Source organism: Lolium perenne, chromosome 2, assembly GCF_019359855.2.
Source record: "Lolium perenne isolate Kyuss_39 chromosome 2, Kyuss_2.0, whole genome shotgun sequence".
NCBI lineage: Eukaryota > Viridiplantae > Streptophyta > Magnoliopsida > Poales > Poaceae > Lolium > Lolium perenne.
In genome coordinates, this window is record NC_067245.2 from 101,017,274 (window position 1) to 101,040,299 (window position 23,026).

Below are 23,026 nucleotides of genomic sequence, written 5' to 3' on the forward strand. Positions count from 1 at the left end.
TTTGATTATTAAAAGAGCTTATGAAATAAAACTGGCTTTATGCAAATGAAACTAGAGCTTAGAACCCCCTTACTATAGTTGATAGTATTTACCTTAGTATTAGTTTGCGAGTACTTTAAAGTACTCATGGCTGTGTCCCTGGCTATTCAAATGGCCAGACTATGAAGAGGAGTACCAGAACCCGGAAGAAGGACAGCAGGACGTCTACGACAACTAGGATCACTCCTGACGTCAACAGTTGCCTGTGGAATAGATGGACTACTACTACGCTACTTTCGCTTCCGCTATGTGTTATGTAATGAATAAATAGAACTTCTATTATTGTAATGAGACTGGATCAGGTGATCCTTTATTTGTAAGACGATTATGGTATGTAATGAATGATGTGTTGTGATATCAATCTATTATGTCTCGCAAAAACAATATTCCTGGGATTGCGATGAATGGCATAATAGGCATCTGGACTTAAAAATCCGGGTGTTGACAAGTTGGTATCAGAGCCATTGTTGACCTTAGGAGACCTTAGTTAGAATGGACGTCTGCAAAACTTAGTTTCAAAACCAAAGAACTGAATATTTGTGAAAAACTTATTCTCACTCTTATCCTTGAGATCTGCTTCAAAATAAGAAAGTATGCTCTATTCTTCTTATACTATTACCTAAAACTTTGACACACTTCTCTAACTTACTCATCATAATTCTTCACAGATGGAGTACAATTGGGAGTGCTATCAGCTTGGTCACGGAGGAGAACTAAGGTTCGAAAAGGATTTGAAGCAACTAGTGGAATATCTAGGACACCCGTATCCCGAGTTCTTCGGAATACCCCTCAAAGCTCAGTTAGGAGAACCACCTCGGTGGGACGTTTCTACTGATCTACGAAGGAAGCTTGATGCCCCGGTATGGGAAACCATCTGGTTTTCTGTAACAGGAAACACTTGGAAGGAAGGACTAGACAAAGCTATGCAAGAAGCAATGTTCCGCCTGTGTGGACAAAATGAGGACAAGATCAAGAGCACTCGTTTCATCTACTACCCAAGACATGACTCCATGGGAAGACCGATGACCATGCCCCCACCACAACCCAAGATGAACCCCTATGAAGCACCTCAGGACTTCAGGCAGTACAAAACCCGCAGAGATTTGGACAACGCCCTTGCCTCTCGCCAAGCACCTCACCCGTGAAGAAGAAGAATCCCCCCCCCCCTGAAGAGTAGTATCACCCCAGCACTATAGTAGGTGTGAGTTGTATCAGGATCCCCTTGTATCGTAGAGCGATGAATGGTTCTTCAAACCAACGGTGTGTTAGAATTGTAATGTGTGATGCTTGGTATGAATGAAAAAGTGTTGTCGGTGTTACCCCTGCAACACTACTCAAAATTTCAATTTGTGAACTTTTTAAACTTTAACGAAACAAACCCTAGAAATTTCCCTTTTATCTTATCATCTACATCAATGTTTAGATGGCCCCACCAACCCGCAACGCCACCCAAGATGCCATGATGCAACTGCTGCAGACAATGATGGCAGACCGAGAAGTCGAGAGAGCTGAACGCCAAGCCAACATTGCTGCACTGCAACAACTAGCTCAGAACAATCAAGGCCATGGAAACCACGACCACCCTGGATCGAAGCTGAAGAACTTTCAACACACCAACCCTCCGGTATTCAACAAAACTGAAGAGCCCCTTGATGCTGATGACTGGCTCCAGACCATGGAGAACAACCTCGAAGTTGCGGGAGTTGAAGCCGCCGAAAAAGTACTGTTTGCCACCCACTACCTGTCAGGACCTGCCAGAGCCTGGTGGACAAGTGCCTGTGCAATGAATGCGGGATAGATGATGACTTGGGAAGACTTCAAGCTGAAGTTTAGCAAGTACCACGTGCCCCAAGGACTGATCAAGAAGATGAGAGACGAGTTCCGTGAACTCAAGCAAGGAAGGATGTCCGTGGTGGAATACCGCGACAGGTTTCTCACTCTGTCAAGGTACGCCCCGGATGAGACCGACACCAATGAAAAGAGAAAGGAAAGATTTCTGAACGGACTGCACGACGAGATGCAGACTGTGTTAGTGAACATTCCGTTCGCTGACTTAGAAGCCCTCGTAGACTCAGCCATACAGATGGAAGGAAAGCTACATCAAGCCAATGAGAACCGCAAGCGCAGAATGATGAACCAGAATGGACCCCACCATACCCAGAAGTACCGCAACAACTCCTCTGGAGGATTCACCCCAAGATACAACAAGCCCCCTACCCAGAATTATCGCCCCAACTACACCAACAACAACGGAGGACCCCCGAAGACTGGAGGCAACAACAACAACAACAACAACAACCACCCCAACAACAGCAACAACCATGGCAACAACAACAACACAAATACTGCCCCAAGGACTGGAAGCAATGCTACCCCCGTCATTCCCAAAGACAAGTCCACCGTCAACTGCTATGAGTGTGGAGTTGTGGGTCACTTCTCCAATGAGTGCCCCAAAAAGCTTGCCAGGATTGCCGCCACTACCGCAGCACCTGCTCAGCAACAGCGCCGTTTTGCCGGAAGAAGGAACCAGAACAACAACAACGGCCGTCTCTACCACATGACTGCCACTGAAGCTCAGGAAGCACCCCAGACCATGCCAAGTATGTCTTCCTGTTAATAAAATGCTCAATCTCTCTTAGGAACCTAACTTTTCTTAAAATCTCGGGACGAGATTTGTTTAAGGGGGAAGGGTTTGTAACATCCCAAGAATTTTCAAAATAAAACAAATGAATTTCACTAGTTCCAAATTTTGGAACCAACAAAAACTTTTATTAATTAAGTAGGATCCATATAGATCTTGTTTAAATCTTGTGTTTTGCCATGATGAGTGTTAGTATGCTTATGTGCTAAACCCTAAAACCCTAAAGTGATCAAGTGAAGATCACCAACCAAATAAAATAAAAGAGAAAGAAATCAAATAAGAAAAACCTTAAACCCTAATCTTCTCCAAAAATCATTTGGATCTATTTTGAGAAACCCAAACTAAATTAAAAGACATATAGGGGCATATAGCCCTAATAGGTAAATTTTGAACTCTACCTTTTTTACTTATGCTAAATGGTGGTGAACCTTTGTGAACCCCACTAAACCCAAAACCTCACCCCTCTTTTCACCCTCCTAGTTAAAATGAAATAAAAGGAACATAAATAAGAAAAAGGCCTATGTGCCTATGGCTATATTTATAAAACTTTACCCTAAGCTTTCTACTTTGCTTAGAGAATTGGAAAACCTTCACACACCTTATCCAAGGCTATTCAAACCATTTCCAAGTGGTTTCCAAAGAAATTAAAAAGAAACTAAAAATGCCATAGAGGCATATGAGAGTAAAATGCAAATTTGTGAATTTGAGAAGATTGACCTTAGGATTTGTTGTGAAAGGTTGGATCACTTCCATATACCATTTCAACACCCAACAACACCAAAGGGGTCAAGTCAAGTCAAATTTAAAATGAAATGCAACATATGCATAGAGGCATATGTGACACATAGCCATAATACCCAATTCTTGCCCTATGACTTTAAACCTTGACCAAATGGTGTGCAACCATTTCTAAACTTCACATAACCCTAAATTGACCCTAACCCATGTCCAAGTGAAGCAAGATCAACACTTTACAAAAATAATAAAAAGTGACACATCCCCTCTTATGTGTTATGGCCATTTTTGCAAATCTTTGACCAAGACCTTTTGAAATGGATTCAATGGTTTGAAAATGTTTCTAAACCAATAAGAATCACATTAGAGTCAACCAAAGTCAATTCAAATGAAGAGAAATCACATAGTGAGAAAATCCCCAAAATTCACTCACATACACTTAGCCCAATTTGCAAATCTTCAACCAAGGCCACCATTGCTTGATCTCTTGCTTGTAGAATACTTATATATGATAAACAAACACATTTGCATCAAAGAAACAAGAATCAAATCAAAGGAAAATTCAAAACTCACATACATGTGATAATGGTCATATGACCCATTTATAAAATCTTCCCTACTTTACACCCCTGCATTTGACTTTTCCTCAACCAACCTTGGTCAACTATGACCATGTCATCCAAGACCATGTCAAGGTCAACAACTTTCATGTTGACCATCCCTGCTGAAGTTGACTAGGTTGACCAGAATAAGTGTGCAAAGATGGAACCCGAGAGAGAGAAGAAGATCACCTCATTTTTGAAACTTTGCAAATCTTCACCAAATTGACCACCACCACCACAAAACCCTTTCTCTATTTATATAAATGAAGTGCACCAAAAAGAATTTCAAATTTTGAAAAGAAGTTTCTTGCGGCCATTTAGTCGAACACATTGCAGGCATCATTTGGCAAATAAGAGACATGCTATTATCCTCTGGATTTTTGCCTAAACTACCTTTAGTTCTGGATGATCATTGCTCCCCTATCACCCCTACACCAAGCCCAGTACTTGCATCGGTTGTTTAAGTTGGAGAAATGCCAAGACTTTGCTCATGCCGTGAGCATGCACACACACACGCAACCCTCCTCTCTGGCCACCATCTTGGCGCCTCTCCTTGTCCTGGAGCATCTATACCCCTCCAGTACCTCGACGGTACACGCCCCAGCGACGCTCGACCACGCCATTGGCCGAACAAAGCGTGCCCAGACACGCCCAGGACGTGCCAGGCACGCGGTGAACGCGCCCTGGCAAGTCTCTGGACGCGCCAGAGCCCGACGTCGACCCGTCGCCCTAGTCCTCCTATCCCTCTCTCCCTTTGCACGCGCACGGCCCTCGGCACCAGCTAGCTCCTGGACAACCCTACTGGCACGCGGGAGAGCCCTAGCCGTCGCCATGATCACCGACCTGCCGCCACGGTACCGAGAGGACGACGACGTCGCCTGCCTGCTTCCGTCTACCCCCGTCCTCGCTAGCACGCGCGTGATGATCACTGAGCCTCGCTGCACCGTCCACGCCACCTCACTTGCCCCTTCGCCGTCCAGAAACGCCGCGCCATGGACACCCTCTCACAGCATCCGCCGGCCACCTCCCCCGCTATAAAAAGAGGCCACCAGAGCACTCCTCACTCACACCAATCTCTTCCCCTCTCCTCCCTGCCTCTCCTCGACCACCCAATCGAACCCCACCTCGCCGGAGCCGCCCCAATCGAAGGCTCGTTCCCGCCGGAGCCCGCGGACCCTCTACCTCGACTGGAGCCGCCCCGAGCATCGCCGCTGTACCAGGAACCTCTTCGTCCTCGCCAACGACGCCTCGCGCCTCTCCCTCGACCGCCGGCGGCCCAGGACGCTCCCCGACCCCCAACCTCCGTCGCCAGCACGCCCTCCTCTCGCCGGAGAAGAAGACGAACCTCCACCGCCCGATTCAACTCTAATCTAACGGCGCCCGTGCCAGGTACCGTTTCGGCGTTTAAAGGGTCCCTGACTGGTGGAGCCCACGCCGTCAGGCGGCCCGCGTGTGCGAGTCACACTGCTGGGCCGGCCCAGTCCGTTATTTCCTGTGTAGCCCATTTCGCGTTCCCGCCAAGCCCAATAATTCAAAAACCAAATTTCTGTTAATTCAAATTCCCTGCTGATGCTGAATTCAAATTTGAATAGTTTAAAATCTACTGAACCAAATTTAGTAAATTTTATATATTCAGAAAGCTTATGTTTTGCCCTAACTAACCCCACTGGATTCAACCTCATATCTTGTGTAGAATTTGAATAGCAAAAATAACAAAACACATACTTCTCTGTATTCAAATAAATCTTAAAAATCAACCAATTTGAATTTTGCAGTGAATCCAATTGCAATAATTCACATTTAGCAAACTCTAATTTACTATGTAAAAATATGATGTATGTTCTGTACATGATCATGGGCTAGAATCAAAATATTGGCTATGTAGTCAATACTAGCCCATTTAAACTATATCCAAATTTTAGGATTTTAAACCAATGAGGTGTAGCACCTCATTTAAAGCATTCTCACAAGTGATATGAAGTATTGTGTTGACCTTTATTTACTTAGGCTCATACTTGCCCACTTGTAGATTTTTAAATCTAAATAGTATTTACAATTGCCATGGTTATTTAAACCACATGAGATGATGAATCTCATTTAAATCCCTATTCTCAAATACTAAGTGTGAAGTGTTGACCTTGGTCAACATGGGATCATCCCTGGTTATTTGAGAGTATTGCATCACCTCAATAGTAGTTTTTCCTAAATTAGTTACAACTATGTGTTAAATCATATGAGAGGTATTCCTCCCATTTAAATCTTGTTCTCAAGTAATTCAACATGAGGTAGTGGCCATGGTCTATATACTCTCATATTGAGTTATTTGGTGGCATTAAATCACTACCATGTTAGTATTAAATTGCATGAGGTATGGAACCTCATTTAAATCATTTTCTCAAATGATAAGTATGAAGAAGTTGACTTTGGTCAACCTAGGTCATATATTATTCATAAGAGAAATTAAATCTTAAGAAGAATTCAATGAGAGGAAATTATTTCTCCAAACCAAAGATAAACCCCACTTCCAAATTTCAATGAGAGGAAATTATTTTCCTAATGTTAAATAAGGAAACCCTAGAATAATGGGTTGATAAATATTAAGTAGTGATGCTAGATCCCTTGTGTGTGAGCCAATAAGGCTAATTAAGATTACTTAAGTGTTGTTTGGTGATTGTATCCTCGTATTCGTTTATAGACGCTAGTACCGGAGACTATCAAGAGGAAGAGGTCTTCTACCAAGAGGAAGAGCAAGAAAACTTTGATCACCTCACCAATCAAGGCAAGCTAGACTAATGCAAGCTAATATTCTTGCAAGCTAACACTCTTGCAAGGTTCCCTGGTGCAAAGCTCTACAAGAGCAAGGCACCATTACATTTTACTTTATGAACCTATCCCAAGTTTCTACTTTACAAGCTTTACTTGATTTTATTTATCAAAGTTACTTTTTGATTTATGATTCACTTGGTTGAACTATAGAGTAGTACAAGAGCATCACACTTAGCCTAACAAGCTCCAAGATACTTAGTACCCCTCATAACTAGATGCTAGTGCTCAATATTAAAAGTGACTACTCTAGTTGGGAACTTGTGAATTTTGAAACGACTTTGAAAACCTTGGAATGATGAGTCATTCTATTGAAAGATTTTGAAGGTGAGTATGACTGGTGAATGACTTGGTGAATTTTATCAAAAACACTGATGGTTGGGTTCGGATGCGATACCATTCCAATTTGAAAGTACCCCCACAATACCCAATATGGGTAAGGGCTTAACTAGAAATTTATGTGCTTTAGTATGGGTTCCCTCTAAACAAGCGTCATCGGGGTTAGGCCGAGGGCTGCCTCTACAACAAACACAACGATATGAAATGACGTGAAATGAGGTGAATGTCCGGCCCAAGCCCTGTGCAGTTCCCGGGTTGACTGCGGTTTTCACCGGGAGGCCAAGCTCATGGGGAGAGGTGCCTATACTAGTACTACTCTCGCCCAAGCACGCTTAACTTCGGAGTTCTGATGGGATCCGGTGCTTTAGTGCTGGTATGATCGCATCCGACATGTTATGCACTCATTTTCCCTTATGCTTGCTCCTCCCGCTCTTTGTCTGCTCTATTTTGTACCATGTCCATCCTCTTTTTCATCCGCACCACCGTTTCCCATCACCAATAGCCGAGCACGAGTGCCCGCAAAAAAATATCGTCCTAACTTCACCATGAATGTCGCCGCGTGACGCAAAAAAGGAGGGATGCAACACGAGGACTTCCCAGGAGGTCACCCATCCTAGTACTACTCTCGCCCAAGCACGCTTAACTCCGGAGTTCTGATGGGATCCGGTGCTTTAGTGCTGGTATGATCGCATCCGACATGTTATGCACTCATTTTCCCTTATGCTTGCTCCTCCCGCTCTTTGTCTGCTCTATTTTGTACCATGTTCATCCTCTTTTTCACCCGCACCACCGTTTCCCATCACCAATAGCCGAGCGCGAGTGCCCGCAAAAAAATATCGTCCTAACTTCACCATGAATGTCGCCGCGTGACACAAAAAGGAGGGATGCAACACGAGGACTTCCCAGGAGGTCACCCATCCTAGTACTACTCTCGCCCAAGCACGCTTAACTTCGGAGTTCTGATGGGATCCGGTGCTTTAGTGCTGGTATGATCGCATCCGACATGTTATGCACTCATTTTCCCTTATGCTTGCTCCTCCCGCTCTTTGTCGGCTCTATTTTGTACCATGTCCATCCTCTTTTTCATCCGCACCACCGTTTCCCATCACCAATAGCCGAGCACGAGTGCCCGCAAAAAAATATCGTCCTAACTTCACCATGAATGTCGCCGCGTGACGCAAAAAAGGAGGGATGCAACACAAGGACTTCCCAGGAGGTCACCCATCCTAGTACTACTCTCGCCCAAGCACGCTTAACTCCGGAGTTCTGATGGGATCCGGTGCTTTAGTGCTGGTATGATCGCATCCGACATGTTATGCACTCATTTTCCCTTATGCTTGCTCCTCCCGCTCTTTGTCTGCTCTATTTTGTACCATGTCCATCCTCTTTTTCATCCGCACCACCGTTTCCCATCACCAATAGCCGAGCGAGTGCCCGCAAAAAATATCGTCCTAACTTCACCATGAATGTCGCCGCGTGACGCAAAAAAGGAGGGATGCAACACGAGGACTTCCCAGGAGGTCACCCATCCTAGTACTACTCTCGCCCAAGCACGCTTAACTTCGGAGTTCTGATGGGATCCGGTGCTTTAGTGCTGGTATGATCGCATCCGACATGTTATGCACTCATTTTCCCTTATGCTTGCTCCTCCCGCTCTTTGTCTGCTCTATTTTGTACCATGTCCATCCTCTTTTTCATCCGCACCACCGTTTCCCATCACCAATAGCCGAGCGCGAGTGCCCGCAAAAAAAAATCGTCCTAACTTCACCATGAATGTCGCCGCGTGACGCAAAAAAGGAGGGATGCAACACGAGGACTTCCCAGGAGGTTACCCATCCTAGTACTACTCTCGCACAAGCACGATTAACTTCGGAGTTCTGATGGGATCCGGTGCTTTAGTGCTGGTATGATCGCATCCGACATGTTATGCACTCATTTTCCCTTATGCTTGCTCCTCCCGCTCTTTGTCTGCTCTATTTTGTACCATGTCCATCCTCTTTTTCATCCGCACCACCATTTCCCATCACCAATAGCCGAGCGCGAGTGCCCGCAAAAAAATATCGTCCTAACTTCACCATGAATGTCGCCGCGTGACGCAAAAAAGGAGGGATGCAACACGAGGACTTCCCAGGAGGTCACCCATCCTAGTACTACTCTCGCTCAAGCACGCTTAACTTCGGATTTCTTATCCTATCCCGTGCTTTAGAGCAGGTATGATCGCATCCGACATGTTATGCACTCATTTTCCCTTATGGTTGCTCCTCCCGCTCTTTGTCTGCTCTATTTTGTACCATGTCCATCCTCTTTTTCATCCGCACCACCGTTTCCCATCACCAATAGCCGAGCAGGAGTGCCCGCAAAAAAAAAATCTTCCTAACTTCACCATGAATGTCGCCGCGTGACGCAAAAAAGGAGGGATGCAACACGACGAGTTCCCAGGAGGTCACCCATCCTAGTACTACTCTCGCCCAAGCACGATTAACTTCGGAGTTCTGATGGGATCCGTTGCTTTAGTGCTGGTATGATCGCATCCGACATGTTATGCACTCATTTTCCCTTATGCTTGCTCCTCCCGCTCTTTGTCTGCTCTATTTTGTACCATGTCCATCCTCTTTTTCATCCGCACCACCGTTTCCCATCACCAATAGCCGAGCGCGAGTGCCCGCAAAAAAATATCGTCCTAACTTCACCATGAATGTCGCCGCGTGACGCAAAAAAGGAGGGATGCAACACGAGGACTTCCCAGGAGGTCACCTATCCTAGTACTACTCTCGCCCAAGCACGCTTAACTCCGGAGTTCTGATGAGATCCGGTGCTTTAGTGCTGGTATGATCGCATCCGACATGTTATGCACTCATTTTCCCTTATGCTTGCTCCTCCCTCTCTTTGTCTGCTCTATTTTGTACCATTTCCATCCTCTTTTTCATCCGCACCACCGTTTCCCATCACCAATAGCCGAGCGCGAGTGCCCGCAAAAAATATCGTCCTAACTTCACCATGAATGTCGCCGCGTGACGCAAAAAAGGAGGGATGCAACACGAGGACTTCCCAGGAGGTCACCCATCCTAGTACTACTCTCGCCCAAGCACGCTTAACTCCGGAGTTCTGATGGGATCCGGTGCTTTAGTGCTGGTATGATCGCATCCGACATGTTATGCACTCATTTTCCCTTATGCTTGCTCCTCCCGCTCTTTGTCTGCTCTATTTTGTACCATGTCCATCCTCTTTTTCATCCGCACCACCGTTTCCCATCACCAATAGCCGAGCGCGAGTGCCCGCAAAAAAATATCGTCCTAACTTCACCATGAATGTCGCCGCGTGACGCAAAAAAGGAGGGATGCAACACGAGGACTTCCCAAGAGGTCACCCATCCTAGTACTACTCTCGCCCAAGCACGATTAACTTCGGAGTTCTGATGGGATCCGGTGCTTTAGTGCTGGTATGATCGCATCCGACATGTTATGCACTCATTTTCCCTTATGCTTGCTCCTCCCGCTCTTTGACTGCTCTATTTTGTACCATGTCCATCCTCTTTTTCATCCGCACCACCGTTTCCCATCACCAATAGCCGAGCGCGAGTGCCCGCAAAAAAATATCGTCCTAACTTCACCATGAATGTCGCCGCGTGACGCAAAAAAGGAGGGATGCAACACGAGGACTTCCCAGGAGGTCACCCATCCTAGTACTACTCTCGCCCAAGCACGCTTAACTTCGGAGTTCTGATGGGATCCGGTGCTTTAGTGCTGGTATGATCGCATCCGACATGTTATGCACTCATTTTCCCTTATGATTGCTCCTCCCGCTCTTTGACTGCTCTATTTTGTACCATGTCCATCCTCTTTTTCATCCGCACCACCGTTTCCCATCACCAATAGCCGAGCGCGAGAGCCCGCAAAAAAATATCGTCCTAACTTCACCATGAATGTCGCCGCGTGACGCAAAAAAAGAGGGATGCAACACGACGACTTCCCAGGAGGTCACCCATCCTAGTACTACTCTCGCCCAAGCACGCTTAACTTCGGAGTTCTGATGGGATCCGGTGCTTTAGTGCTGGTATGATCGCATCCGACATGTTATGCACTCATTTTCCCTTATGCTTGCTCCTCCCGCTCTCTTTGTTCTTTATATAGTACCATGTCCATCCTCTTTTTCATCCGCACCACCGTTTCCCATCACCAATAGCCGAGCACGAGTGCCCGCAAAAAAATATCGTCCTAACTTCACCATGAATGTCGCCGCGTGACGCAAAAAAGGAGGGATGCAACACGAGGACTTCCCAGGAGGTCACCCATCCTAGTACTACGCTCGCCCAAGCACGCTTAACTTCGGAGTTCTGATGGGATCCGGTGCTTTAGTGCTGGTATGATCGCATCCGACATGTTATGCACTCATTTTCCCTTATGCTTGCTCCTCCCGCTCTTTGTCTGCTCTATTTTGTACCATGTCCATCCTCTTTTTCATCCACACCACCGTTTCCCATCACCAATAGCCGAGCACGAGTGCCCGCAAAAAAATATCGTCCTAACTTCACCATGAATGTCGCCGCGTGACGCAAAAAAGGAGGGATGCAACACGAGGACTTCCCAGGAGGTCACCCATCATAGTACTACTCTCGCCCAAGCACGCTTAACTTCGGAGTTCTGATGGGATCCGGTGCTTTAGTGCTGGTATGATCGCATCCGACATGTTATGCACTCATTTTCCCTTATGCTTGCTCCTCCCGCTCTATGTCTGCTCTATGTTGTACCATGTCCATCCTCTTTTTCATCCGCACCACCGTTTCCCATCACCAATAGCCGAGCACGAGTGCCCGCAAAAAAATATCGTCCTAACTTCACCATGAATGTCGCCGCGTGACGAAAAAAAGGAGGGATGCAACACGAGGACTTCCCAGGAGGCCACCCATCCTAGTACTACTCTCGCCCAAGCACGCTTAACTTCGGAGTTCTGATGGGATCCGGTGCTTTAGTGCTGGTATGATCGCATCCGACATGTTATGCACTCATTTTCCCTTATGCTTGCTCCTCCCGCTCTTTGTCTGCTCTATTTTGTACCATGTCCATCCTCTTTTTCATCCGCACCACCGTTTCCCATGACCAATAGCCGAGCACGAGTGCCCGCAAAAAAAATATCGTCCTAACTTCACCATGAATGTCGCCGCGTGACGCAAAAAAGGAGGGATGCAACACGAGGACTTCCCAGGAGGTCACCCATCCTAGTACTACTCTCGCCCAAGCACGCTTAACTTCGGAGTTCTGATGGGATCCGGTGCTTTAGTGCTGGTATGATCGCATCCGACATGTTATGCACTCATTTTCCCTTATGCTTGCTCCTCCCGCTCTTTGTCTGCTCTATTTTGTACCATGTCCATCCTCTTTTTCATCCGCACCACCGTTTCCCATCACCAATAGCCGAGCGAGTGCCCGCAAAAAAATATCGTCCTAACTTCACCATGAATGTCGCCGCGTGACGCAAAAAAGGAGGGATGCAACACGACGACTTCCCAGGAGGTCACCCATCCTAGTACTACTCTCGCCCAAGCACAATTAACTTCGGAGTTCTGATGGGATCCGGTGATTTAGTGCTGGTATGATCGCATCCGACATGTTATGCACTCATTTTCCCTTATGCTTGCTCCTCCCGCTCTTTGACTGCTCTATTTTGTACCATGTCCATCCTCTTTTTCATCCGCACCACCGTTTCCCATCACCAATAGCCGAGCGCGAGTGCCCGCAAAAAAATATCGTCCTAACTTCACCATGAATGTCGCCGCGTGACGCAAAAAAGGAGGGATGCAACACGAGGACTTCCCAGGAGGTCACCCATCCTAGTACTACTCTCGCCCAAGCACGATTAACTTCGGAGTTCTGATGGGATCCGGTGCTTTAGTGCTAGTATGATCGCATCCGACATGTTATGCACTCATTTTCCCTTATGCTTGCTCCTCCCGCTCTTTGACTGCTCTATTTTGTACCATGTCCATCCTCTTTTTCATCCGCACCACCGTTTCCCATCACCAATAGCCGAGCGCGAGAGCCCGCAAAAAAATATCGTCCTAACTTCACCATGAATGTCGCCGCGTGACGCAAAAAAGGAGGGATGCAACACGAGGACTTCCCAGGAGGTCACCCATCCTAGTACTACTCTCGCCCAAGCACGCTTAACTCCGGAGTTCTGATGGGATCCGGTGCTTTAGTGCTAGTATGATCGCATCCGACATGTTATGCACTCATTTTCCCTTATGCTTGCTCCTCCCGCTCTTTGTCTGCTCTATTTTGTACCATGTCCATCCTCTTTTTCATCCGCACCACCGTTTCCCATGACCAATAGCCGAGCGCGAGTGCCCGCAAAAAAAATATCGTCCTAACTTCACCATGAATGTCGCCGCGTGACGCAAAAAAGGAGGGATGCAACACGCGGACTTCCCAGGAGGTCACCCATCCTAGTACTACTCTCGCCCAAGCACGATTAACTTCGGAGTTCTGATGGGATCCGGTGCTTTAGTGCTGGTATGATCGCATCCGACATGTTATGCACTCATTTTCCCTTATGCTTGCTCCTCCCGCTCTTTGTCTGCTCTATTTTGTACCATGTCCATCCTCTTTTTCATCCGCACCACCGTTTCCCATGACCAATAGCCGAGCACGAGTGCCCGCAAAAAAATATCATCCTAACTTCACCATGAATGTCGCCGCATGACGCAAAAAAGGAGGGATGCAACACGAGGACTTCCCAGGAGGTCACCCATCCTAGTACTACTCTCCCCCAAGCACGCTTAACTTCGGAGTTCTGATGGGATCCGGTGCTTTAGTGCTGGTATGATCGCATCCGACATGTTATGCACTCATTTTCCCTTATGCTTGCTCCTCCCGCTCTTTGTCTGCTCTATTTTGTACCATGTCCATCCTCTTTTTCATCCACACCACCGTTTCCCATCACCAATAGCCGAGCACGAGTGCCCGCAAAAAAATATCGTCCTAACTTCACCATGAATGTCGCCGCATGACGCAAAAAAGGAGGGATGCAACACGAGGACTTCCCAGGAGGTCACCCATCATAGTACTACTCTCGCCCAAGCACGCTTAACTTCGGAGTTCTGATGGGATCCGGTGCTTTAGTGCTGGTATGATCGCATCCGACATGTTATGCACTCATTTTCCCTTATGCTTGCTCCTCCCGCTCTTTGTCTGCTCTATTTTGTACCATGTCCATCCTCTTTTTCATCCGCACCACCGTTTCCCATCACCAATAGCCGAGCACGAGTGCCCGCAAAAAAATATCGTCCTAACTTCACCATGAATGTCGCCGCGTGACGCAAAAAAGGAGGGATGCAACACGAGGACTTCCCAGGAGGTCACCCATCATAGTACTACTCTCGCCCAAGCATGCTTAACTTCGGAGTTCTGATGGGATCCGGTGCTTTAGTGCTGGTATGATCGCATCCGATATTTTATGCACTCATTTTCCCTTATGCTTGCTCCTCCCGCTCTTTGTCTGCTCTATGTTGTACCATGTCCATCCTCTTTTTCATCCGCACCACCGTTTCCCATGACCAATAGCCGAGCACGAGTGCCCGCAAAAAAAATATCGTCCTAACTTCACCATGAATGTCGCCGCGTGACGCAAAAAAGGAGGGATGCAACAAGAGGACATACCCAGAGGTCACCCATCCTAGTACTACTCTCGCCCAAGCACGCTTAACTTCGGAGTTCTGATGGGATCCGGTGCTTTAGTGCTGGTATGATCGCATCCGACATGTTATGCACTCATTTTCCCTTATGCTTGCTCCTCCCGCTCTTTGTCTGCTCTATTTTGTACCATGTCCATCCTCTTTTTCATCCGCACCACCGTTTCCCATCACCAATAGCCGAGCGCGAGTGCCCGCAAAAAAATATCGTCCTAACTTCACCATGAATGTCGCCGCGTGACGCAAAAAAGGAGGGATGCAACACGATGACTTCCCAGGAGGTCACCCATCCTAGTACTACTCTCGCCCAAGCACGATTAACTTCGGAGTTCTGATGGGATCCGGTGATTTAGTGCTGGTATGATCGCATCCGACATGTTATGCACTCATTTTCCCTTATGCTTGCTCCTCCCGCTCTTTGACTGCTCTATTTTGTACCATGTCCATCCTCTTTTTCATCCGCACCACCGTTTCCCATCACCAATAGCCGAGCGCGAGAGCCCGCAAAAAAATATCGTCCTAACTTCACCATGAATGTCGCCGCGTGACGCAAAAAAGGAGGGATGCAACACGAGGACTTCCCAGGAGGTCACCCATCCTAGTACTACTCTCGCCCAAGCACGCTTAACTCCGGAGTTCTGATGGGATCCGGTGCTTTAGTGCTAGTATGATCGCATCCGACATGTTATGCACTCATTTTCCCTTATGCTTGCTCCTCCCGCTCTTTGTCTGCTCTATTTTGTACCATGTCCATCCTCTTTTTCATCCGCACCACCGTTTCCCATGACCAATAGCCGAGCACGAGTGCCCGCAAAAAAAATAGCGTCCTAACTTCACCATGAATGTCGCCGCGTGACGCAAAAAAGGAGGGATGCAACACGCGGACTTCCCAGGAGGTCACCCATCCTAGTACTACTCTCGCCCAAGCACGATTAACTTCGGAGTTCTGATGGGATCCGGTGCTTTAGTGCTGGTATGATCGCATCCGACATGTTATGCACTCATTTTCCCTTATGCTTGCTCCTCCCGCTCTTTGTCTGCTCTATTTTGTACCATGTCCATCCTCTTTTTCATCCGCACCACCGTTTCCCATCACCAATAGCCGAGCGCGAGTGCCCGCAAAAAAATATCATCCTAACTTCACCATGAATGTCGCCGCGTGACGCAAAAAAGGAGGGATGCAACACGAGGACTTCCCAGGAGGTCACCCATCCTAGTACTACTCTCGCCCAAGCACGCTTAACTCCGGAGTTCTGATGGGATCCGGTGCTTTAGTGCTAGTATGATCGCATCCGACATGTTATGCACTCATTTTCCCTTATGCTTGCTCCTCCCGCTCTTTGTCTGCTCTATTTTGTACCATGTCCATCCTCTTTTTCATCCGCACCACCGTTTCCCAAGACCAATAGCCGAGCACGAGTGCCCGCAAAAAAAATATCGTCCTAACTTCACCATGAATGTCGCCGCGTGACGCAAAAAAGGAGGGATGCAACACGAGGACTTCCCAGGAGGTCACCCATCCTAGTACTACTCTCGCCCAAGCACGATTAACTTCGGAGTTCTGATGGGATCCGGTGCTTTAGTGCTGGTATGATCGCATCCGATATGTTATGCACTCATTTTCCCTTATGCTTGCTCCTCCCGCTCTATGTCTGCTCTATGTTGTACCATGTCCATCCTCTTTTTCATCCGCACCACCGTTTCCCATGACCAATAGCCGAGCACGAGTGCCCGCAAAAAAATATCGTCCTAACTTCACCATGAATGTCGCCGCGTGACGCAAAAAAGGAGGGATGCAACACGAGGACTTCCCAGGAGGTCACCCATCCTAGTACTACTCTCGCCCAAGCACGATTAACTTCGGAGTTCGATGGGATCCGGTGCTTTAGTGCTGGTATGATCGCATCCGACATGTTATGCACTCATTTTCCCTTATGCTTGCTCCTCCCGCTCTTTGTCTGCTCTATTTTGTACCATGTCCATCCTCTTTTTCATCCGCACCACCGTTTCCCATGACCAATAGCCGAGCACGAGTGCCCGCAAAAAAAATATCGTCCTAACTTCACCATGAATGTCGCCGCGTGACGCAAAAAAGGAGGGATGCAACACGAGGACTTCCCAGGAGGTCACCCATCCTAGTACTACTCTCGCCCAAGCACGATTAACTTCGGAGTTCTGATGGGATCCGGTGCTTTAGTGCTGGTATGATCGCATCCGACATGTTATGCACTCATTTTCCCTTATGCTTGCTCCTCCCGCTCTTTGTCTGCTCTATTTTGTACCATGTCCATCCTCTTTTTCATCCGCACCACCGTTTCCCATCACCAATAGCCGAGCACGAGTGCCCGCAAAAAATATCGTCCTAACTTCACCATGAATGTCGCCGCGTGACGCAAAAAAGGAGGGATGCAACACGAGGACTTCCCAGAGGTCACCCATCCTAGTACTACTCTCGCCCAAGCACGATTAACTTCGGAGTTCTCGATGGGATCCGGTGCTTTAGTGCTGGTATGATCGCATCCGACATGTTATGCACTCATTTTCCCTTATGCTTGCTCCTCCCGCTCTTTGTCTGCTCTATTTTGTACCATGTCCATCCTCTTTTTCATCCGCACCACCGTTTCCCATCACCAATAGCCGAGCGCGAGTGCCCGCAAAAAAATATCGTCCTAACTTCACCATGAATGTCGCCGCGTGACGCAAAAAAGGAGGGATGCAACACGACGACTTCCCAGGAGGTCACCCATCCTAGTACTACTCTCGCCCAAGCACGATTAACTTCGGAGTTCTGATGGGATCCGGTGATTTAGTGCTGGTATGATCGCATCCGACATGTTATGCACTCATTTTCCCTTATGCTTGCTCCTCCCGCTCTTTGACTGCTCTATTTTGTACCATGTCCATCCTCTTTTTCATCCGCACCACCGTTTCCCATCACCAATAGCCGAGCGCGAGAGCCCGCAAAAAAATATCGTCCTAACTTCACCATGAATGTCGCCGCGTGACGCAAAAAAGGAGGGATGCAACACGAGGACTTCCCAGGAGGTCACCCATCCTAGTACTACTCTCGCCCAAGCACGCTTAACTCCGGAGTTTTGATGGGATCCGGTGCTTTAGTGCTAGTATGATCGCATCCGACATGTTATGCACTCATTTTCCCTTATGCTTGCTCCTCCCGCTCTTTGTCTGCTCTATTTTGTACCATGTCCATCCTCTTTTTCATCCGCACCACCGTTTCCCATGACCAATAGCCGAGCACGAGTGCCCGCAAAAAAAATATCGTCCTAACTTCACCATGAATGTCGCCGCGTGACGCAAAAAGGAGGGATGCAACACGCGGACTTCCCAGAGGTCACCCATCCTAGTACTACTCTCGCCCAAGCACGATTAACTTCGAAGTTCTGATGGGATCCGGTGCTTTAGTGCTGGTATGATCGCATCCGACATGTTATGCACTCATTTTCCCTTATGCTTGCTCCTCCCGCTCTTTGTCTGCTCTATTTTGTACCATGTCCATCCTCTTTTTCATCCGCACCACCGTTTCCCATCACCAATAGCCGAGCGCGAGTGCCCGCAAAAAAATATCATCCTAACTTCACCATGAATGTCGCCGCGTGACGCAAAAAAGGAGGGATGCAACACGACGACTTCCCAGGAGGTCACCCATCCTAGTACTACTCTCGCCCAAGCACGCTTACCTTCGGAGTTCTGATGGGATCCGGTGCTTTAGTGCTGGTATGATCGCATCCCACATGTTATGCACTCATTTTCCCTTATGCTTGCTCCTCCCTCTCTTTGTCTGCTCTATTTTGTACCATGTCCATCCTCTTTTTCATCCGCACCACCGTTTCCCATCACCAATAGCCGAGCGCGAGTGCCCGCAAAAAATATCGTCCTAACTTCACCATGAATGTCGCCGCATGTTATGCACTCATTTTCCCTTATGCTTGCTCCTCCCTCTCTTTGTCTGCTCTATTTTGTACCATGTCCATCCTCTTTTTCATCCGCACCACCGTTTCCCATCACCAATAGCCGAGCGCGAGTGCCCGCAAAAAAGGAGGGATGCAACACGAGGACTTCCCAGGAGGTCACCCATCCTAGTACTACTCTCGCCCAAGCACGCTTAACTCCGGAGTTCTGATGGGATCCGGTGCTTTAGTGCTAGTATGATCGCATCCGACATGTTATGCACTCATTTTCCCTTATGCTTGCTCCTCCCGCTCTTTGTCTGCTCTATTTTGTACCATGTCCATCCTCTTTTTCATCCGCACCACCGTTTCCCAAGACCAATAGCCGAGCACGAGTGCCCGCAAAAAAAATATCGTCCTAACTTCACCATGAATGTCGCCGCGTGACGCAAAAAAGGAGGGATGCAACACGCGGACTTCCCAGGAGGTCACCCATCCTAGTACTACTCTCGCCCAAGCACGATTAACTTCGGAGTTCTGATGGGATCCGGTGCTTTAGTGCTGGTATGATCGCATCCGACATGTTATGCACTCATTTTCCCTTATGCTTGCTCCTCCCGCTCTTTGTCTGCTCTATTTTGTACCATGTCCATCCTCTTTTTCATCCGCACCACCGTTTCCCATGACCAATAGCCGAGCACGAGTGCCCGCAAAAAAAATATCGTCCTAACTTCACCATGAATGTCGCCGCGTGACGCAAAAAAGGAGGGATGCAACAAGAGGACTTCCCGAGGTCACCCATCCTAGTACTACTCTCGCCCAAGCACGATTAACTTCGGAGTTCGATGGGATCCGGTGCTTTAGTGCTGGTATGATCGCATCCGACATGTTATGCACTCATTTTCCCTTATGCTTGCTCCTACCGGGGTGTGTGTCCTCTGTGTACAACCATGTCCATCCTCTTTTTCATCCGCACCACCGTTTCCCATCACCAATAGCCGAGCGCGAGTGCCCGCAAAAAAATATCGTCCTAACTTCACCATGAATGTCGCCGCGTGACGCAAAAAGGCGGGCTGCAACACGACGACTTCCCAGGAGGTCACCCATCCTAGTACTACTCTCGCCCAAGCACGATTAACTTCGGAGTTCTGATGGGATCCGGTGATTTAGTGCTGGTATGATCGCATCCGACATGTTATGCACTCATTTTCCCTTATGCTTGCTCCTCCCGCTCTTTGACTGCTCTATTTTGTACCATGTCCATCCTCTTTTTCATCCGCACCACCGTTTCCCATCACCAATAGCCGAGCGCGAGAGCCCGCAAAAAAATATCGTCCTAACTTCACCATGAATGTCGCCGCGTGACGCAAAAAAGGAGGGATGCAACACGAGGACTTCCTGTGAGGTCACCCATCCTAGTACTACTCTCGCCCAAGCACGCTTAACTCCGGAGTTTTGATGGGATCCGGTGCTTTAGTGCTAGTATGATCGCATCCGACATGTTATGCACTCATTTTCCCTTATGCTTGCTCCTCCCGCTCTTTGTCTGCTCTATTTTGTACCATGTCCATCCTCTTTTTCATCCGCACCACCGTTTCCCATGACCAATAGCCGAGCACGAGTGCCCGCAAAAAAAATATCGTCCTAACTTCACCATGAATGTCGCCGCGTGACGCAAAAAAGGAGGGATGCAACACGCGGACTTCCCAGGAGGTCACCCATCCTAGTACTACTCTCGCCCAAGCACGATTAACTTCGGAGTTCTGATGGGATCCGGTGCTTTAGTGCTGGTATGATCGCATCCGACATGTTATGCACTCATTTTCCCTTATGCTTGCTCCTCCCGCTCTTTGTCTGCTCTATTTTGTACCATGTCCATCCTCTTTTTCATCCGCACCACCGTTTCCCATCACCAATAGCCGAGCGCGAGTGCCCGCAAAAAAATATCATCCTAACTTCACCATGAATGTCGCCGCGTGACGCAAAAAAGGAGGGATGCAACACGACGACTTCCCAGGAGGTCACCCATCCTAGTACTACTCTCGCCCAAGCACGCTTACCTTCGGAGTTCTGATGGGATCCGGTGCTTTAGTGCTGGTATGATCGCATCCCACATGTTATGCACTCATTTTCCCTTATGCTTGCTCCTCCCTCTCTTTGTCTGCTCTATTTTGTACCATGTCCATCCTCTTTTTCATCCGCACCACCGTTTCCCATCACCAATAGCCGAGCGCGAGTGCCCGCAAAAAATATCGTCCTAACTTCACCATGAATGTCGCCGCATGTTATGCACTCATTTTCCCTTATGCTTGCTCCTCCCTCTCTTTGTCTGCTCTATTTTGTACCATGTCCATCCTCTTTTTCATCCGCACCACCGTTTCCCATCACCAATAGCCGAGCGCGAGTGCCCGCAAAAAAATATCGTCCTAACTTCACCATGAATGTCGCCGCGTGACGCAAAAAAGGAGGGATGCAACACGACGACTTCCCAGGAGGTCACCCATCCTAGTACTACTCTCGCCCAAGCACGCTTAACTTCGGAGTTCTGATGGGATCCGGTGCTTTAGTGCTGGTATGATCGCATCCGACATGTTATGCACTCATTTTCCCTTATGCTTGCTCCTCCCGCTCTTTGTCTGCTCTATTTTGTACCATGTCCATCCTCTTTTTCATCCGCACCACCGTTTCCCATCACCAATAGCCGAGCACGAGTGCCCGCAAAAAAATATCGTCCTAACTTCACCATGAATGTCGCCGCGTGACGCAAAAAAGGAGGGATGCAACACGACGACTTCCCAGGAGGTCACCCATCCTAGTACTACTCTCGCCCAAGCACGATTAACTTCGGAGTTCTGATGGGATCCGGTGCTTTAGTGCTGGTATGATCGCATCCGACATTTTATGCACTCATTTTCCCTTATGCTTGCTCCTCCCGCTCTTTGTCTGCTCTATTTTGTACCATGTCCATCCTCTTTTTCATCCGCACCACCGTTTCCCATCACCAATAGCCGAGCACGAGTGCCCGCAAAAAAAATATCGTCATAACTTCACCATGAATGTCGCCGCGTGACGCAAAAAAGGAGGGATGCAACACGAGGACTTCCCAGGAGGTCACCCATCCTAGTACTACTCTCGCCCAAGCACGCTTAACTTCGGAGTTCTGATGGGATCCGGTGCTTTAGTGCTGGTATGATCGCATCCGACATGTTATGCACTCATTTTCCCTTATGCTTGCTCCTCCTGCTCTTTGTCTACTCTATTTTGTACCATGTCCATCCTCTTTTTCATCCGCACCACCGTTTCCCATCACCAATAGCCGAGCACGAGTGCCCGCAAAAAAATATCGTCCTAACTTCACCATGAATGTCGCCGCGTGACGCAAAAAAGGAGGGATGCAACACGAGGACTTCCCAGGAGGTCACCCATCCTAGTACTACGCTCGCCCAAGCACGCTTAACTTCGGAGTTCTGATGGGATCCGGTGCTTTAGTGCTGGTATGATCGCATCCGACATGTTATGCACTCATTTTCCCTTATGCTTGCTCCTCCCGCTCTTTGTCTGCTCTATTTTGTACCATGTCCATCCTCTTTTTCATCCACACCACCGTTTCCCATCACCAATAGCCGAGCACGAGTGCCCGCAAAAAAATATCGTCCTAACTTCACCATGAATGTCGCCGCGTGACGCAAAAAAGGAGGGATGCAACACGAGGACTTCCCAGGAGGTCACCCATCATAGTACTACTCTCGCCCAAGCACGCTTAACTTCGGAGTTCTGATGGGATCCGGTGCTTTAGTGCTGGTATGATCGCATCCGACATTTTATGCACTCATTTTCCCTTATGCTTGCTCCTCCCGCTCTTTGTCTGCTCTATTTTGTACCATGTCCATCCTCTTTTTCATCCGCACCACCGTTTCCCAACACCAATAGCCGAGCACGAGTGCCCGCAAAAAAAATATCGTCCTAACTTCACCATGAATGTCGCCGCGTGACGCAAAAAAGGAGGGATGCAACACGAGGACTTCCCAGGAGGTCACCCATCCTAGTACTACTCTCGCCCAAGCACGCTTAACTTCGGAATTCTGATGGGATCCGGTGCTTTAGTGCTGGTATGATCGCATCCGACATGTTATGCACTCATTTTCCCTTATGCTTGCTCCTCCTGCTCTTTGTCTACTCTATTTTGTACCATGTCCATCCTCTTTTTCATCCGCACCACCGTTTCCCATCACCAATAGCCGAGCCCGAGTGC

The 23,026-nt window shown here is 48.0% G+C and overlaps 48 non-coding genes and 2 pseudogenes across 48 annotated transcripts; all 50 read right to left on the reverse strand.

Moving 5' to 3' along the window:
- Positions 1 to 7,452: 7,452 nt before the first annotated feature.
- LOC127322220 (5S ribosomal RNA) lies at positions 7,453 to 7,566 on the reverse strand (annotated as a pseudogene).
- A 188-nt stretch (positions 7,567 to 7,754) lies between these two features.
- On the reverse strand, positions 7,755 to 7,873 carry LOC127322296 (5S ribosomal RNA). Its single transcript, XR_007864662.1, has one exon. It is a non-coding gene; the product is annotated as a 5S ribosomal RNA (ribosomal RNA).
- A 187-nt stretch (positions 7,874 to 8,060) lies between these two features.
- LOC127322519 (5S ribosomal RNA) lies at positions 8,061 to 8,179 on the reverse strand. Its single transcript, XR_007864873.1, has one exon. It is a non-coding gene; the product is annotated as a 5S ribosomal RNA (ribosomal RNA).
- A 188-nt stretch (positions 8,180 to 8,367) lies between these two features.
- On the reverse strand, positions 8,368 to 8,486 carry LOC127322381 (5S ribosomal RNA). The gene has a single exon (XR_007864742.1). It is a non-coding gene; the product is annotated as a 5S ribosomal RNA (ribosomal RNA).
- A 185-nt stretch (positions 8,487 to 8,671) lies between these two features.
- Positions 8,672 to 8,790, reverse strand: LOC127322508 (5S ribosomal RNA). Its single transcript, XR_007864862.1, has one exon. It is a non-coding gene; the product is annotated as a 5S ribosomal RNA (ribosomal RNA).
- A 188-nt stretch (positions 8,791 to 8,978) lies between these two features.
- LOC127322601 (5S ribosomal RNA) lies at positions 8,979 to 9,097 on the reverse strand. Its single transcript, XR_007864950.1, has one exon. It is a non-coding gene; the product is annotated as a 5S ribosomal RNA (ribosomal RNA).
- A 188-nt stretch (positions 9,098 to 9,285) lies between these two features.
- On the reverse strand, positions 9,286 to 9,404 carry LOC127322496 (5S ribosomal RNA; annotated as a pseudogene).
- A 189-nt stretch (positions 9,405 to 9,593) lies between these two features.
- LOC127322644 (5S ribosomal RNA) lies at positions 9,594 to 9,712 on the reverse strand. The gene has a single exon (XR_007864992.1). It is a non-coding gene; the product is annotated as a 5S ribosomal RNA (ribosomal RNA).
- Positions 9,713 to 9,900: 188 nt separating this feature from the next.
- On the reverse strand, positions 9,901 to 10,019 carry LOC127322550 (5S ribosomal RNA). Its single transcript, XR_007864902.1, has one exon. It is a non-coding gene; the product is annotated as a 5S ribosomal RNA (ribosomal RNA).
- A 187-nt stretch (positions 10,020 to 10,206) lies between these two features.
- Positions 10,207 to 10,325, reverse strand: LOC127322294 (5S ribosomal RNA). Its single transcript, XR_007864661.1, has one exon. It is a non-coding gene; the product is annotated as a 5S ribosomal RNA (ribosomal RNA).
- A 188-nt stretch (positions 10,326 to 10,513) lies between these two features.
- On the reverse strand, positions 10,514 to 10,632 carry LOC127322631 (5S ribosomal RNA). Its single transcript, XR_007864979.2, has one exon. It is a non-coding gene; the product is annotated as a 5S ribosomal RNA (ribosomal RNA).
- A 188-nt stretch (positions 10,633 to 10,820) lies between these two features.
- On the reverse strand, positions 10,821 to 10,939 carry LOC127322483 (5S ribosomal RNA). Its single transcript, XR_007864840.1, has one exon. It is a non-coding gene; the product is annotated as a 5S ribosomal RNA (ribosomal RNA).
- Positions 10,940 to 11,127: 188 nt separating this feature from the next.
- Positions 11,128 to 11,246, reverse strand: LOC127322592 (5S ribosomal RNA). Its single transcript, XR_007864942.2, has one exon. It is a non-coding gene; the product is annotated as a 5S ribosomal RNA (ribosomal RNA).
- A 188-nt stretch (positions 11,247 to 11,434) lies between these two features.
- LOC127322717 (5S ribosomal RNA) lies at positions 11,435 to 11,553 on the reverse strand. Its single transcript, XR_007865057.2, has one exon. It is a non-coding gene; the product is annotated as a 5S ribosomal RNA (ribosomal RNA).
- A 188-nt stretch (positions 11,554 to 11,741) lies between these two features.
- LOC127322191 (5S ribosomal RNA) lies at positions 11,742 to 11,860 on the reverse strand. The gene has a single exon (XR_007864572.2). It is a non-coding gene; the product is annotated as a 5S ribosomal RNA (ribosomal RNA).
- A 188-nt stretch (positions 11,861 to 12,048) lies between these two features.
- On the reverse strand, positions 12,049 to 12,167 carry LOC127322584 (5S ribosomal RNA). The gene has a single exon (XR_007864934.2). It is a non-coding gene; the product is annotated as a 5S ribosomal RNA (ribosomal RNA).
- A 189-nt stretch (positions 12,168 to 12,356) lies between these two features.
- LOC127322682 (5S ribosomal RNA) lies at positions 12,357 to 12,475 on the reverse strand. The gene has a single exon (XR_007865027.2). It is a non-coding gene; the product is annotated as a 5S ribosomal RNA (ribosomal RNA).
- Positions 12,476 to 12,661: 186 nt separating this feature from the next.
- On the reverse strand, positions 12,662 to 12,780 carry LOC127322206 (5S ribosomal RNA). Its single transcript, XR_007864585.2, has one exon. It is a non-coding gene; the product is annotated as a 5S ribosomal RNA (ribosomal RNA).
- A 188-nt stretch (positions 12,781 to 12,968) lies between these two features.
- Positions 12,969 to 13,087, reverse strand: LOC127322431 (5S ribosomal RNA). The gene has a single exon (XR_007864790.1). It is a non-coding gene; the product is annotated as a 5S ribosomal RNA (ribosomal RNA).
- Positions 13,088 to 13,275: 188 nt separating this feature from the next.
- LOC127322428 (5S ribosomal RNA) lies at positions 13,276 to 13,394 on the reverse strand. Its single transcript, XR_007864787.1, has one exon. It is a non-coding gene; the product is annotated as a 5S ribosomal RNA (ribosomal RNA).
- Positions 13,395 to 13,583: 189 nt separating this feature from the next.
- Positions 13,584 to 13,702, reverse strand: LOC127322367 (5S ribosomal RNA). The gene has a single exon (XR_007864729.1). It is a non-coding gene; the product is annotated as a 5S ribosomal RNA (ribosomal RNA).
- A 188-nt stretch (positions 13,703 to 13,890) lies between these two features.
- On the reverse strand, positions 13,891 to 14,009 carry LOC127322474 (5S ribosomal RNA). The gene has a single exon (XR_007864831.1). It is a non-coding gene; the product is annotated as a 5S ribosomal RNA (ribosomal RNA).
- A 188-nt stretch (positions 14,010 to 14,197) lies between these two features.
- On the reverse strand, positions 14,198 to 14,316 carry LOC127322262 (5S ribosomal RNA). The gene has a single exon (XR_007864630.1). It is a non-coding gene; the product is annotated as a 5S ribosomal RNA (ribosomal RNA).
- Positions 14,317 to 14,504: 188 nt separating this feature from the next.
- LOC127322380 (5S ribosomal RNA) lies at positions 14,505 to 14,623 on the reverse strand. Its single transcript, XR_007864741.1, has one exon. It is a non-coding gene; the product is annotated as a 5S ribosomal RNA (ribosomal RNA).
- Positions 14,624 to 14,812: 189 nt separating this feature from the next.
- LOC127322664 (5S ribosomal RNA) lies at positions 14,813 to 14,931 on the reverse strand. The gene has a single exon (XR_007865010.2). It is a non-coding gene; the product is annotated as a 5S ribosomal RNA (ribosomal RNA).
- Positions 14,932 to 15,119: 188 nt separating this feature from the next.
- LOC127322209 (5S ribosomal RNA) lies at positions 15,120 to 15,238 on the reverse strand. Its single transcript, XR_007864588.2, has one exon. It is a non-coding gene; the product is annotated as a 5S ribosomal RNA (ribosomal RNA).
- A 188-nt stretch (positions 15,239 to 15,426) lies between these two features.
- Positions 15,427 to 15,545, reverse strand: LOC127322427 (5S ribosomal RNA). Its single transcript, XR_007864786.1, has one exon. It is a non-coding gene; the product is annotated as a 5S ribosomal RNA (ribosomal RNA).
- Positions 15,546 to 15,734: 189 nt separating this feature from the next.
- On the reverse strand, positions 15,735 to 15,853 carry LOC127322365 (5S ribosomal RNA). Its single transcript, XR_007864727.1, has one exon. It is a non-coding gene; the product is annotated as a 5S ribosomal RNA (ribosomal RNA).
- A 188-nt stretch (positions 15,854 to 16,041) lies between these two features.
- On the reverse strand, positions 16,042 to 16,160 carry LOC127322426 (5S ribosomal RNA). Its single transcript, XR_007864785.1, has one exon. It is a non-coding gene; the product is annotated as a 5S ribosomal RNA (ribosomal RNA).
- A 189-nt stretch (positions 16,161 to 16,349) lies between these two features.
- On the reverse strand, positions 16,350 to 16,468 carry LOC127322331 (5S ribosomal RNA). Its single transcript, XR_007864694.1, has one exon. It is a non-coding gene; the product is annotated as a 5S ribosomal RNA (ribosomal RNA).
- Positions 16,469 to 16,656: 188 nt separating this feature from the next.
- Positions 16,657 to 16,774, reverse strand: LOC127322329 (5S ribosomal RNA). Its single transcript, XR_007864692.2, has one exon. It is a non-coding gene; the product is annotated as a 5S ribosomal RNA (ribosomal RNA).
- A 189-nt stretch (positions 16,775 to 16,963) lies between these two features.
- LOC127322326 (5S ribosomal RNA) lies at positions 16,964 to 17,082 on the reverse strand. The gene has a single exon (XR_007864691.1). It is a non-coding gene; the product is annotated as a 5S ribosomal RNA (ribosomal RNA).
- Positions 17,083 to 17,269: 187 nt separating this feature from the next.
- LOC127322325 (5S ribosomal RNA) lies at positions 17,270 to 17,388 on the reverse strand. The gene has a single exon (XR_007864690.2). It is a non-coding gene; the product is annotated as a 5S ribosomal RNA (ribosomal RNA).
- A 188-nt stretch (positions 17,389 to 17,576) lies between these two features.
- On the reverse strand, positions 17,577 to 17,695 carry LOC127322599 (5S ribosomal RNA). Its single transcript, XR_007864948.1, has one exon. It is a non-coding gene; the product is annotated as a 5S ribosomal RNA (ribosomal RNA).
- Positions 17,696 to 17,883: 188 nt separating this feature from the next.
- LOC127322600 (5S ribosomal RNA) lies at positions 17,884 to 18,002 on the reverse strand. The gene has a single exon (XR_007864949.1). It is a non-coding gene; the product is annotated as a 5S ribosomal RNA (ribosomal RNA).
- Positions 18,003 to 18,190: 188 nt separating this feature from the next.
- LOC127322507 (5S ribosomal RNA) lies at positions 18,191 to 18,308 on the reverse strand. The gene has a single exon (XR_007864861.2). It is a non-coding gene; the product is annotated as a 5S ribosomal RNA (ribosomal RNA).
- A 188-nt stretch (positions 18,309 to 18,496) lies between these two features.
- Positions 18,497 to 18,615, reverse strand: LOC127322525 (5S ribosomal RNA). The gene has a single exon (XR_007864878.1). It is a non-coding gene; the product is annotated as a 5S ribosomal RNA (ribosomal RNA).
- A 310-nt stretch (positions 18,616 to 18,925) lies between these two features.
- LOC127322424 (5S ribosomal RNA) lies at positions 18,926 to 19,044 on the reverse strand. Its single transcript, XR_007864783.1, has one exon. It is a non-coding gene; the product is annotated as a 5S ribosomal RNA (ribosomal RNA).
- Positions 19,045 to 19,233: 189 nt separating this feature from the next.
- LOC127322364 (5S ribosomal RNA) lies at positions 19,234 to 19,352 on the reverse strand. The gene has a single exon (XR_007864726.1). It is a non-coding gene; the product is annotated as a 5S ribosomal RNA (ribosomal RNA).
- A 189-nt stretch (positions 19,353 to 19,541) lies between these two features.
- Positions 19,542 to 19,657, reverse strand: LOC127322716 (5S ribosomal RNA). The gene has a single exon (XR_007865056.2). It is a non-coding gene; the product is annotated as a 5S ribosomal RNA (ribosomal RNA).
- A 187-nt stretch (positions 19,658 to 19,844) lies between these two features.
- Positions 19,845 to 19,963, reverse strand: LOC127322627 (5S ribosomal RNA). Its single transcript, XR_007864975.2, has one exon. It is a non-coding gene; the product is annotated as a 5S ribosomal RNA (ribosomal RNA).
- A 188-nt stretch (positions 19,964 to 20,151) lies between these two features.
- On the reverse strand, positions 20,152 to 20,270 carry LOC127322423 (5S ribosomal RNA). Its single transcript, XR_007864782.2, has one exon. It is a non-coding gene; the product is annotated as a 5S ribosomal RNA (ribosomal RNA).
- Positions 20,271 to 20,459: 189 nt separating this feature from the next.
- On the reverse strand, positions 20,460 to 20,578 carry LOC127322363 (5S ribosomal RNA). Its single transcript, XR_007864725.1, has one exon. It is a non-coding gene; the product is annotated as a 5S ribosomal RNA (ribosomal RNA).
- Positions 20,579 to 20,766: 188 nt separating this feature from the next.
- Positions 20,767 to 20,885, reverse strand: LOC127322524 (5S ribosomal RNA). Its single transcript, XR_007864877.1, has one exon. It is a non-coding gene; the product is annotated as a 5S ribosomal RNA (ribosomal RNA).
- A 356-nt stretch (positions 20,886 to 21,241) lies between these two features.
- LOC127322593 (5S ribosomal RNA) lies at positions 21,242 to 21,360 on the reverse strand. Its single transcript, XR_007864943.2, has one exon. It is a non-coding gene; the product is annotated as a 5S ribosomal RNA (ribosomal RNA).
- Positions 21,361 to 21,548: 188 nt separating this feature from the next.
- LOC127322546 (5S ribosomal RNA) lies at positions 21,549 to 21,667 on the reverse strand. The gene has a single exon (XR_007864898.2). It is a non-coding gene; the product is annotated as a 5S ribosomal RNA (ribosomal RNA).
- Positions 21,668 to 21,856: 189 nt separating this feature from the next.
- Positions 21,857 to 21,975, reverse strand: LOC127322352 (5S ribosomal RNA). Its single transcript, XR_007864715.2, has one exon. It is a non-coding gene; the product is annotated as a 5S ribosomal RNA (ribosomal RNA).
- Positions 21,976 to 22,163: 188 nt separating this feature from the next.
- On the reverse strand, positions 22,164 to 22,282 carry LOC127322300 (5S ribosomal RNA). The gene has a single exon (XR_007864666.1). It is a non-coding gene; the product is annotated as a 5S ribosomal RNA (ribosomal RNA).
- A 188-nt stretch (positions 22,283 to 22,470) lies between these two features.
- LOC127322261 (5S ribosomal RNA) lies at positions 22,471 to 22,589 on the reverse strand. The gene has a single exon (XR_007864629.1). It is a non-coding gene; the product is annotated as a 5S ribosomal RNA (ribosomal RNA).
- A 189-nt stretch (positions 22,590 to 22,778) lies between these two features.
- Positions 22,779 to 22,897, reverse strand: LOC127322351 (5S ribosomal RNA). Its single transcript, XR_007864714.1, has one exon. It is a non-coding gene; the product is annotated as a 5S ribosomal RNA (ribosomal RNA).
- Between the last annotated feature and the right edge of the window lie 129 nt (positions 22,898 to 23,026).